Consider the following 11,937-nt stretch of genomic DNA (forward strand, 5'->3'; position numbering starts at 1 on the left):
GGAAATTAACACATGCTATTATGGTTTATGTCTAGATGTTCCCCCAAGAGCCTCATGTATTCATAGGTGGGGCTTTTGGAGAGTGATTGGATTACAGGGGCTCAGAGCAGACTTGCTTTTAGGAGTTGGAAGAGGTGGGTCACTGTGGGAATGACAGTGAGTTTATCTCTCTTTCCTGCTCTTCCCTTGGGTTTCTGCTTCCTGGCCACCATGAGGTGAGCAGCTCTTCGCCCCCCATACCTCTGTCCCATACCCATCCTGCCTTGGAGCCAGTCAACTATAGACTGAAACTGAAACATGAGCCAAAGTAAACCTCTCCTCCTCCTTTAAGAGTTGTGGATGTCAGACGTTGTGTCTCAGTGATGAGAAAGTGACAGAGACACATGCCTCAACATTTTTTAAAAATCTGCAGTAAGAAAGAGAATAAAACATTACAGACACAGTTGAAGCCTGCTTTGTATTTTTCCCCAGGAAACTTTCTCTCTCTCTCCACAGAGACAACCATCCTTAATTTTGTTTTACCATTTTATTGTGCACTTTTATACATTTGCTATGTATCATAAATATTTTTGCTTTTCTTTGTTTAAATTTATCGGGATAAAAATAGAAATTCCTAACTTATTTCTCTTTATTTAAAAAAGTATATATTTAAAGTATACAATACCCTGATTTGATATATGTTCACATTATGAAATGACCACTGCCATAAAGCTAATGAACGTTGCTATCTTTTGTGTGCAGTGAGAACACTTACAATCTACTCTCTTAGCAAATCTTAAGTATATAAAGAGTAGGGTTCATTGTATTCATTAGCTCTCCAGAACTTATTCATATTATCATTGGAAATTTGTACTCTGACCAACATCTCCCCATTTTCCCAATCCCCTGGCAACCACAACTCTCCTCTGTTTTTATAAGTTCAACTTTTTAATATTCCACATAGAAGTGATATCCATATAGCATTTGTCTATGTGGTCTGGCTTGCTTAACATAGTGTCCTCAAGTTTCATGTTCGTTGCTGCAAATGGCCAGATTCATTTATTCCTTATAAATGCACAGTATTCGCTGTGTATATGTACCACCTTTTTAATCCATTCATCTGTCGAGGGACATTGGGGTCCCATACCTTGGCTATTGCGATTAACGCTGCAAAGATTATGGAAGTGCAGATAACTCTTTCACATACTGATTTCATTTCCTTTAGATATGTATCTAGAAGTGGAATTGATGTAAATTGGCACAGAAATTATGGAAATTGGTACAACCATTATGGAAATCTTAAAAAAACTAAAACATAGAACTACCGTGTGACTCAGTAATCCTACTTCTGCATGTTTTTAAACTTTCTATAAACAGAATATATTGTATTTATTCTTAAATGATTTGTTTTTCACTTGATTTGTGCTTGTAAGATGAGTCATGTTGTTACGTGCAGCTCTAATATATTAATTTGTGTCACGGTAGGGAATTCAATTTTATGAACAAAGTAGGATTTCTTTATCCACTCATTTTATCTGTTAATGGGACATTTAGGATATTTCCTATTTACTTACTTTTTTATTTTTCTTTTATTGCTATAAACATTCTTGAACACATGCAATGTTTCTTAAGGATATATATTTAAGAGTGGGATTTCCTAGGTCTTAGACTTAGAAGATTATATATATTTTTCTTTCTTTTCTTTTCTTCTTTTTTTTTTTTTTAGTTGGGCTTTTGCTACATCCTCCAACTCATGGTCCTATTGCCTCTACCTCCTGTCCTGAGATGACAGGCGTGTACCACCCCCAGGGGCTAGAAGATACGTATCTTAAACTTGACAAGAAAGTGTCTAACTGCTCTGGGAAATTATTTCTCTAGTTTAAACTCACAATAGTATAAGAATTCCTATTGCTTCACATCTTCTGTGACAACACTGTTGAGCATTTCATTTTCCTTTCCTTTTCTATTTTGTTTTGGTGCTGGAGACCAAACCCAGGGCTTGGTGCATGCTAAGCAAGCACTCTACCAATGAACATCCGCAAAAGGCATTTTGTTTGAACCATCTGATAGGCAAAAGCAAATTTACCACAAGGCAAATGAAGTTTAAGCTTAAGGACCATTCATTTGCAGGAACCCTTTTAAAGGCCCTGTAGCTAATTTTCCATTTGAAATTGTAGTCTTTCTCCTTAAAGTGAGATCCACAAACTGCATAAGCTTCAACCTCTACCAAGTCTAGATGTATATCGCTGTGGCTTTAATTCACTTGCCTTTAATTAGTAATGTAATTGAACTTCTTTTCTTATGTAATTAGCACTTCAAGTTTTCAGTAAACTTAACCTTTTGTTTTATTAATTTGTAGTTCTTTCTATTTTCTAGATACTAATACTTGTAAATACTTAATTTGCTTTGTTTGGTTTGGTTTTGGGGTTTGTTTTTTTGAGATAGGGTCTTACTATGTAGTTCAAGCTGGTCTTGAACTCATTATGTAGGCCAGGCTCGCCTCAAATTCACAGTGATCCTCCTGCCTCAGCCTCCCAAGTGCTGAAATTACGGGCATATGCCAGCATACTTGGCATTAATAACTTAATTGAGCCAAATAGCTTGTCCAGTCTGGTGTCTGTCTTCACTTTTCCTACACTATTTTTTGTGTTTTAATTTTAATGATGCTGGCTTTAATCTGTGTTTTCCTTTATGTTCTGCACATTTTTGCAGCTTGAGAAATACTTTTATGCCAATGATTTGTTTCCTTTTAAAAGTTAACATTTTTTTGGGCTAGGGATTTAGCTCATTGGTTCCGGCACCTGCCTCACAAGCACAAGGTCCCGAGTTCAATCCCTGTACCAAAAAAACAAAAACTAAAACTAAAACAAAACAAAAGTTAATATTTTTGCTTTTTTATATTTAGGTCTTTAGTCAACTTAGAAAATTGTAAGTCTAGTGTGAAATTGATATCTAAATTCTGCTGTTTCATCTGGATAGCTGTCTCAGCATCATTTAATGAATGGTTGATCCTTTCTCTACTACAGGTGGCCTCGGTCATGTATCACATCTCAGTTTATGTGTTTGACACTCTTGTTCTGTCACATTCGTGTAAATATCTCCGTGGTACTGTCCTAGTCATCACAGCTTTTTAGTAAGTCTTTATAGCAGGCAGAGTAGGTCTCCCCATTTTTTCTTCTTTGATTTGTTCTGATTTTTCTTTGATCTTTGTGCCTCCATATAAATTTAGGACATGTTTATCTAGTTCTATGGGAAAAGATCTAGATTTTTATTGGAATAACACTTAAGTCATACATTAATTTGAAGAAAAGTCTTGATATTGAACCTTCATGTCCATAAATATGTATGGCTTTATATTTTTTCATTTTATTTTTATCCCTTGATAATGCTTTGCAATTTTCTCCAAAGTATTCTTATATATCTTTTTAATTTTATCAGTGCATGTTAATATTACATGATGATGGAGTTTATTGTGGGAAGTTAGTACATGCATTTAATATATCTTAATCATTTCAATCCCACTACTCCATCCATTTCCAAGATTTATTCCTATTATCAATGTTATCTTTATATTTTCTATTTGATTATTGTTAGTATATAAAAATGCTATTAATTTGTCTTTATTCACTTTGCATTCACTGACATTGTAAAAGTCCCCATTTGTTCTAAAATAAATCATTTAAATCCGATCAATGGTTCTGAAATTCTTTTATGTTCAATATTTTCCAATTCTTTTAGTAACCAAGCCTAGGTACAAAACTTGATTTATCACAGTAGTTCTAAATAAACGTGTTGTACATTTGTTAAAATAATCAAAAACAGTATTATCTGGTAGCTAAAGAAATGACAAAATTAGGCTGCTTGGGTTCTTACTGAATCCAACACTTAAAACAAATCTATACTCATTTGTAGAATAGAAATAAAAGTATTACTGTGTATATGATTATTGTGAGGATTAAGTAGGATAAACTCAGTAAGATATTTTGCACAGTTTCTGGCCCAAGCATAGAATTAAAGTTAGCAATAATGATTAAAAGCATGACATAAGTGACACTATAGCTAATTCAATTACATAGTACATGTAAGGGCCAGTACATGCAGATTTCTAACAAAGCATAGTGACCTGTCCAAATTCTTTTAGAATTGTGAAATACCAAATATAATTTAAGTATATATATTTGTAGTGGAACCAAACATCCCCAGCCCTTTTTAATTTTTTGAAACATGGTTTCATTAAGTTGCCCAGGCTGGCCTTGAACTTGTGATCTGCCTGACTCAACTCCCAACTAGCTGGGATTATAGGAATATACCACTACTCTCAGCCTCAACCAATATTGTTTTGTTTTGTTTTGTTTTGTTTTGTGATTGGTTGCTCTGTTGTTGATTCATTCTAGGTACTAGGGATGCAGTAGGAGATAGTTAAGGTCCTTGCCTGCCTGCCTGGAGTTTTCATCCTAATAAAGGAGTCAAACACTACACAAGTATATAATTGTGTGTGTGTGTGTTTATAATTATGACACTATATATTTTTAAAAAGTACAAGATTCTGTGAGACAATACTACAAGGGGGGTTATTGAAATCAGGAAGTCAAAAGGTTCAGATTTGGATGTGTAAAGTTTGAGGTGCTGTCGGGCATCCAAGTAACGATGTTGAGCAAGTATTTAAATAATGGTTCTTGAGGGCTAGAGTTAGAGATCTGAAAGACACTAAGAACCGTGGGACTCTTATTTAGGCTGAGGAGTGAGGGCAGAGAACAGAGCCCAGAACAGAACCTAGGGGAAAGGAAATGCTAAAGAAGGAACTGAATAGAAGAGTTGACAATGAAGTATGAGTTAAAAATGAAGTGTGGAAAAAACTTTTTTTTTATATTTTAAAAACAGTAGATTTCTGTGCTTGCTTCAGCAGCACATATACTAAAACAGGAGATTTCTCTGCAGTCAATGAAGTTGCCTGGGTTCCTTGGCTGGTGGGTGCCCAGAGTGCAGTGACTGCAAACTTCAACCTCCTCAGTCATCTATGCAGCCTGGTGCTTGTATGCACTGCCCTAAGGGACCTTAGAGACACTGCTTCCCTGGTGGATAGTTGTGTATCTGACCGCCTGCCATCCTCAATCTAGGCTCCAGACAGGCATCCAGGGTGCATTCAGGTAACTCCACGGCAAGGGTTCACATTGGGAAGGTCTTCATGTCCATACAAATGAAGCTGCAGAACAAGGAACATGTGATAGAAGCCTTACATGGGCCAAGTTCAAATTCCCTGGCCACCAGAAGAACCACATCTCAGGCTCAGAGGAAAGGGCTTTTGGGCCGCCTTCGGTCCCGCCGCTCCCAGCCCAGAGGAAGGGGCTTCTGGGCCACCATCCCTACCGTCACTCCCAGCCCAGAGGTAGAGGCTTTGGGGCTGGCTCCTGGCCCACAGTAAGGGGCTTCCAGGCTGCCATCCATCCTGCCGCTCCTGGCCCAGAGGTAGGGGCTTCTGGGCCACCGTCCCACTGCTCCTGGTCCAAAGGAAGGGGCTTCCTGGCCACTATCCCTCCTGCCGCTCCAAGCCTAGAGGAAAGGGCTTTTGGGCCACAGTCTGTCCTGCCTCTCCCAGCCCAGAGGAAGGGGCTTCCGGGCAACTATCCCTACCACCACTCCGGCCCCTGTCCCACCTCTCCCAGCTCAGAGGAGGTAAGCTGTGTAGGTGCCAACAGCACCCCCCCCGCCCCCCCCAGTCGAAATGAGAAAACATGTAAATAAGTCTCAAAACCAGACTTCCAGATCACCTACAGCAACCCCAAAGGGAAATGAGATGGAACACCCTGATACTCAACCACCTGGACCCACTGAACTGGCAACAAAAGGGGATCTGGAAAAAATGAAGTCAGAAATAATTTCTCAGATAACAGGAGAAATTGTGCTCCTGGTGCAAGACATGATTAATAAATCTAGAGAGGAGCTGAGGAACATGATGGAATCCCAACATAAGAAACAAATGGAATCCATAAAACAGATGCAAATAGATTTTCAGGACATGAAAAACTCCACTGAAAGTCTACACAGCAGAATGAGCCAATGTGAGGACAGGATTTCAGATACAGAAGATAAGATTGCAATTAATGACCAGGAAAAGAAAAATTGCTTCAAAATTATAAGGGAACACGAGAAATCAATCCAGCAGCTGCTAGATGATGCAAAGAACAATAACATAAGACTGATCAGAGTCAGTGAAGAAACAGGAGAGAGTGCAGATGACATAAAAAAGCTCTTCACAGAAGTAATGGCAGAAAGCTTCCCAAGAAGGAGAAAGAACTTGACATACAGATAAGGGAGGCATATAGGACTCCAAATAGCCTTGATCAAAAAAAATCTACACATAGGCATATAATTGTTAAGATTCCAGAAACTCAACAGAAGAACAAAGTTCTACAAGCAGTCAGAGAAAAGAAACAAATCACATACAAAGGAAAGCCCATCAGAATCACAGCAGACTTCTCAACACAAACCATCAAGGCAAGAAGAGCTTGGAGTGACATATTCCAAGCCCTAAAAGCAAACAGCCTCCAACCCAGATTGATGTACCCTGCAAAGCTATCTTTCAAAATTGATGGAAAAATAAGATACTTTCATGACAAAGAGCACCTTAGGAACTTCGTGAATACCAAACCAGCACTCCAAAGAATTTTACACAATATCCTAGGAACAGTCCCAGGAAGCAAAGCAGAATGAACCCATCTGGCATGACAAGAAATTAAATGTAAAGGGGGAGAATCCAACAAAAAGAAAAAGTCATGGCAATGACAAGTCAATACGTTTCAGTTATAACCATCAATGTTAATGGTCTCAATTCACCAATCAAAAGAAATAGACTGGCAGAATGGGTCAAGAAGCAAAATCCAACAATCTGCTGCATACAAGAAACACACTTCATTCAAAAGGAAACTCATAGACTGAAAGTTAAAGGGTGGAAAACAATACTCCATGCAATGGGAACCCGAAAAAAAGCAGGAGTAGCTATCCTCTTGGCAGATCAAGTAGATTTCAAACCAACACTGATTAAGAGAGACAAAGAAGGACACTACATCCTTGTAAAGGGAAGAATCCAAGAGGAAGAGATGACAAACATAAATATCTATGCACCAAACACTAGTGCACCCAACTATATAAAACAAATACTAACGGACATGAGAAGTCATATATGCACTAATACAATTGGAGTGGGGGACCTCGACACCCCACTGTCACAAATAGATAGATCAACTAGACTAAAAATAAGTAATGAAATACTAGAACTCAATCGAACTCTTGAACAAATGAACTTAACAGATGTTTACAGAGTCTTCCACCCCACAAAATCAGAATACACATTCTTCTCAGCTGCACATGGCTCATTCTCCAAAATAGACCACCTACTCACACATACAACATGTTTCAGTAAGTGCAAAGGAATTGAAGTTATCCCCTGTATATTATCAGACCATAGTGCGATGAAATTGGAGATCCAGAGCAAAAGAAACTCAAAAAATTTCATAAACACATGGAAATTGAACAACACACTTCTGAATAACCAATGGGTCACAGAGGAAATTAAGGAAGAAATCAGACAGTTTCTTCAATTAAATGACAATGACAATACAACATATCGGAATCTATGGGACACAATGAAAGTCTTACAAGGGAAATTCATAGCAGTGAATAGGCATATTAGGAAAACAGAATGAGTCCAATTAAACAACCTGATGCTTAACCTCAAACTTCTAGAAAAAGAAGAGCAGGACAACCCCAAAGCTCATACAAGGGAGGAAATTATAAAGATCAGAGGAGAAATCAATGCAATGGAGACTAAGAGAATGATACAAAAAATCAATGAAGCCAAGAGTTGGTTCTTCAAAAGAATCAACAAAAGTGACAAACTCCGAGCCAACCTTATCAGAAAAAGGAAATAAAAGGCCCAAATCCATGCAATTAGGAATGAAAAGGGTGAAATGACAACAGACCCAGCAGAAATCCAGAGGATCATCAATACCTACTTCCAGAACCTATACGCCAATATGATGGAAAACACAGAAGAAATGGACAAATTCCTAGATACATATGAATTACAAAAGTTGAACGAAGAAGACCTAAAAATTCTGAACAACCCAATATCAACCAATGAAATTGAAAATGTAATTAAAAATTTATCAACTAAGAAAAACCCAGGTCCTGATGGCTTCACTGCTGAATTCTATAAGACATTTAGAGAGGAACTGCTGCCACTACTGTTTAAACTCTTCAATGAAATTGAAAAGGAAGCAGTACTCCCAAATTCATTCCTGGAAGCAAGCATCACCTTGATCCCCAAAGCAGCGAAAGACCCAACTGAAAAGGAGAACTATAGGCCAATCTCACTAATGAACATAGATGCAAAATTCCTTAATAAGATAGTGGTAAATAGAATGCAGAAGATCATCAAGAAGATCATATACCCTGATCAACTGGGATACATCCCAGGGATGCAGGGATGGTTCAACATACACAAATCCATCAGTGTAATACACTATATCAATAGAGCCAAGGACAAAAACCATATGATTATCTCCATAGATGCAGAAAAAGCATGTGACAAAATCGAACATGCATTTATCATAAAAACCCTATAAAAAATTAGAATAGATGGCCTCTACCTCAAACTGATAAAAGCCATTTATGGAAAACCAACAGCCAATATCATACTAAATGGTCAAAAACTGAAATCCTTCCCACTAAAATCAGGAACAAGACAAGGATGTCCACTATCACCACTCTTGTTCAATATAGTTCTGGAAACATTAGCCATGGCAGTTAGACAAGAGAAAGAAATAAAGGAATAAAGATGGGAAATGAAGAAGTCAAATTGTCATTATTGGCAGATGACATGATACTCTATATAGAAGACCCCAAGAACTCCACCAAAAGTCTTCTAGACTTAATAACCAAATTCAGTCAAGTAGCTGGTTACAAGGTCAACACACAAAAATCAATAGCTTTCCCCTACACCAATGACAGACTCACTGAGAGAGAAATAGGGCAAATAATTCCTTTCACAATAGCATCCAAAAAACTGAAATACCTAGGAATCAACCTAACGAAAGAAATCAAAGACCTCTTCTCTGAAAACTATGGCACTCTGAAAAGAGAGATTGAAGATGATATCAGAAAATGGACAGACATCCCCTGCTCCTGGGTAGGAAGGATTAATATAGTGAAAATGGCCATACTTCCAAAACTTCTATATAGATTTAATGCAATTCCAATTGAGATCCCAGCAGCATACTTCACGGACCTTGAGAAAACAATCCAAAAATTCATTTGGAACAAGAAGAGACCCAGAAGAGCAAAACCAATTCTAGGTAATAGAGACATGGCAGGGGGTATCACAATCCCCAACCTGCACCTCTACTACAAAGCCACTGTGATAAAAACAGCATGGTACTGGCAAAGAAACAGACTTGAGGACCAGTGGAAGAGATGAGAAGATGCAGAAACAACGCCAGACACACTCAGCCATCTCATCTTCGATAAAGGAGCCAAACACCCTCACTGGAGGAAAGATAGCCTCTTTCATAAATGGTGCTGGAAAAATTGGGTTTCAACTTGCCAAAGATTAAAACTAGACCTGTATCTCTCACCATGCACTAAACCAAAATCGAAATGGATTAAAGATCTAAATATTAAAATAGAAACTCTGAACCAGTTGGAACAGAGGTTAGGTAGAACCCTTGAAGACATTGGTGTAGGAAAAGATTTTATGAACAAAACCTCAGTTGCCCATGAACTAGCACAAACAATCAACAAGTGGGATCTCTTCTTACTAAAAGGCTTCTTTCTGCACAGCAAGAGAAACCACCAGCAGTGTGAAGAGACAACCCACAATGTGGGAAAAAATCTTCACCTGCTTTTCCTCAGACAAAGGTCTACTATCTCAAGTCTATAAAGAACTTAAAAAGATCAGACTTTCCAAATTTAAAGACCCAATCCAAAAATGGGCATCTGAAATGAACAGACATTTCTCAGACAAAGAAGTAGAAATAGCAAATAAACACATGAAAAAATGTTCAACATCACTGGTCATTTGAGAGATGCAAGTGAAAACAACACTGAGATTCCACTTTACTCCAGAAAGAATGGCTGCTATCATGAAATCAACCAATAACAAATGCTAGCGGGGCTGTGGGGAAAGAGGAACCCTGCTCCACTGCTGGTGGGAGTGTAGACTGGTGCAAGCACTGTGGAAATCAGTATGGAGATACCTCAAAGAACTAGGACTGGAAGTCCCATTAGACCCTGCTATTCCCCTGCTGGGGATCTTCCCCAAAGAATTCAAAGAATCATACCACAGTGATATATGTGCACCCATGTTCATAGCAGTGCAGTTTGTAATAGCTAAAACTTGGAAACAGCCCAAATGCCCATCAACTGGAGACTGGATAAAGAAAATGTGGTTTTTTTATAAAATGGAGTACCACTCAGCCATAAAAAATGAGAAATTAGAGACATTTATAGCTAAGTGGATGCACATTGAGGCAATACTCTTAAGTGAAATAAATAGGACACACATGAATAAATACCAAATGGTTTCTCTGGTGTGAGAAACTGAAAGTGTAAATAAGGACTAAAATGTATAATAGGTAATGTGAAATAGGAAGAAAAGGGGCAAAGGGGAAGGGGAAGTGGGAGGGGTAGGGGAAAGGAAAGAAGGGAATGGAATTAATATGAGAAAATGGAAAACTAGGAACAAAATCTTTGTAAATAGTGAGGAATGGAGGGGTTGAAGGGAGGGCTGGGCAAAGGTGAAAAACAAGAATCAAGAGTGACTATGTAAAAGTGCAAATTTCCAATGATGAATGTCATTATATTGTATACCTGAAATGTACCAATGATTAGAATGAATAATCGATAATGCAAAATAGGAAGAAAAGGTCCAAAAGGGTAGGGGTAGTGGGAGGGGCAGGGGAAAGGAAAAATGCTGAGAAATGGAAAAAATGGAAATAAAGTCTTTGTAAATAGGGAAGGGTGGAGGGGGTGAAGGGAGGGCTAGGAATGGGGAAAAAATAAGAACCAAGATGCATCATGTAAAGTACAAGTTCCCAATGAGAAATGTAATTGTGTTGTATACCTACAATGTACCAATAAAAGAATTTAATACAACAACAAAAAAAGAATCACATCTCAAAGAAGTGAGGCTTCACCAAGTTCAATGCAGACAAATTTGAAGACATGGTGGCCAAGGAGCACCTCCCTCGTCCCTGAGTGCTGCAGGGTGAAATACATCCTGAATTGCTGTCCCCCAGACAAGTGGTGGCCCTTGCACTCCTGAAGGCTTCTACTGTGTAGTCCTCTTCACAACAAGTCCATCAATAGATTTTATCTCATAGGAGATTTCCAGGAGGAGCAGTAGCAGGGTCAAATGCTAAGGGGTTAAGTAAAAGGAGGACTGGAAATGCCCATTGACTCAGCAATATAGGGTGGATAGGTTTTAGTAAGAGCAGCAGAGGGAAGAGAATTAGAGAATTGCCTGAAGTTGAAGGAGCCTTTCTAACAGGTCCTTTATCATACTTGGAGTTAACTTGTACCTCACTGCCTCGAAGCTGGTAAGAGTTTCATGGGATCACCTGGCAAGAAACAACATCTCTTTACTCCTATGTAGATCAGTAAGGAAAATGTCAGTGAGATAACCTTTGCACCGATTTTTTTTTACATCTGTTGTACAAATCTCTGCAAACCAATGAAATACAAACACATACAAGTGCAATGGGTGGTTTAATCGCACAAGGAACTTGAGGAAGCTGTTGTCATCATTGCTTCTGCTGGTCAGAGTCTCAAAGGTCAAGACCACATTGAAGTCTTACCATTATTGTAAAAGTTAATGAAAGTTAATTATTAAAGCTGACAGAAAGATAATTTGCCCCCTGCCTTACATAATCTATATATAGACATCCTGATACATATGGATGC

General features: G+C 38.3%; 1 non-coding gene across 1 annotated transcript; it reads left to right on the forward strand.

Annotated features, from left to right (window-relative positions):
* Window positions 1–4,911: 4,911 nt before the first annotated feature.
* LOC147829284 (small nucleolar RNA SNORA70) lies at window positions 4,912–5,046 on the forward strand. The gene has a single exon (XR_015449426.1). It is a non-coding gene; the product is annotated as a small nucleolar RNA SNORA70 (small nucleolar RNA).
* Window positions 5,047–11,937: the final 6,891 nt, after the last annotated feature.

The sequence above is a fragment of the Heterocephalus glaber genome, unplaced genomic scaffold (assembly GCF_053883595.1).
Source record: "Heterocephalus glaber isolate CG9 unplaced genomic scaffold, H.glaber_assembly_v1.0 deba00000676, whole genome shotgun sequence".
Taxonomy (NCBI): domain Eukaryota; kingdom Metazoa; phylum Chordata; class Mammalia; order Rodentia; family Bathyergidae; genus Heterocephalus; species Heterocephalus glaber.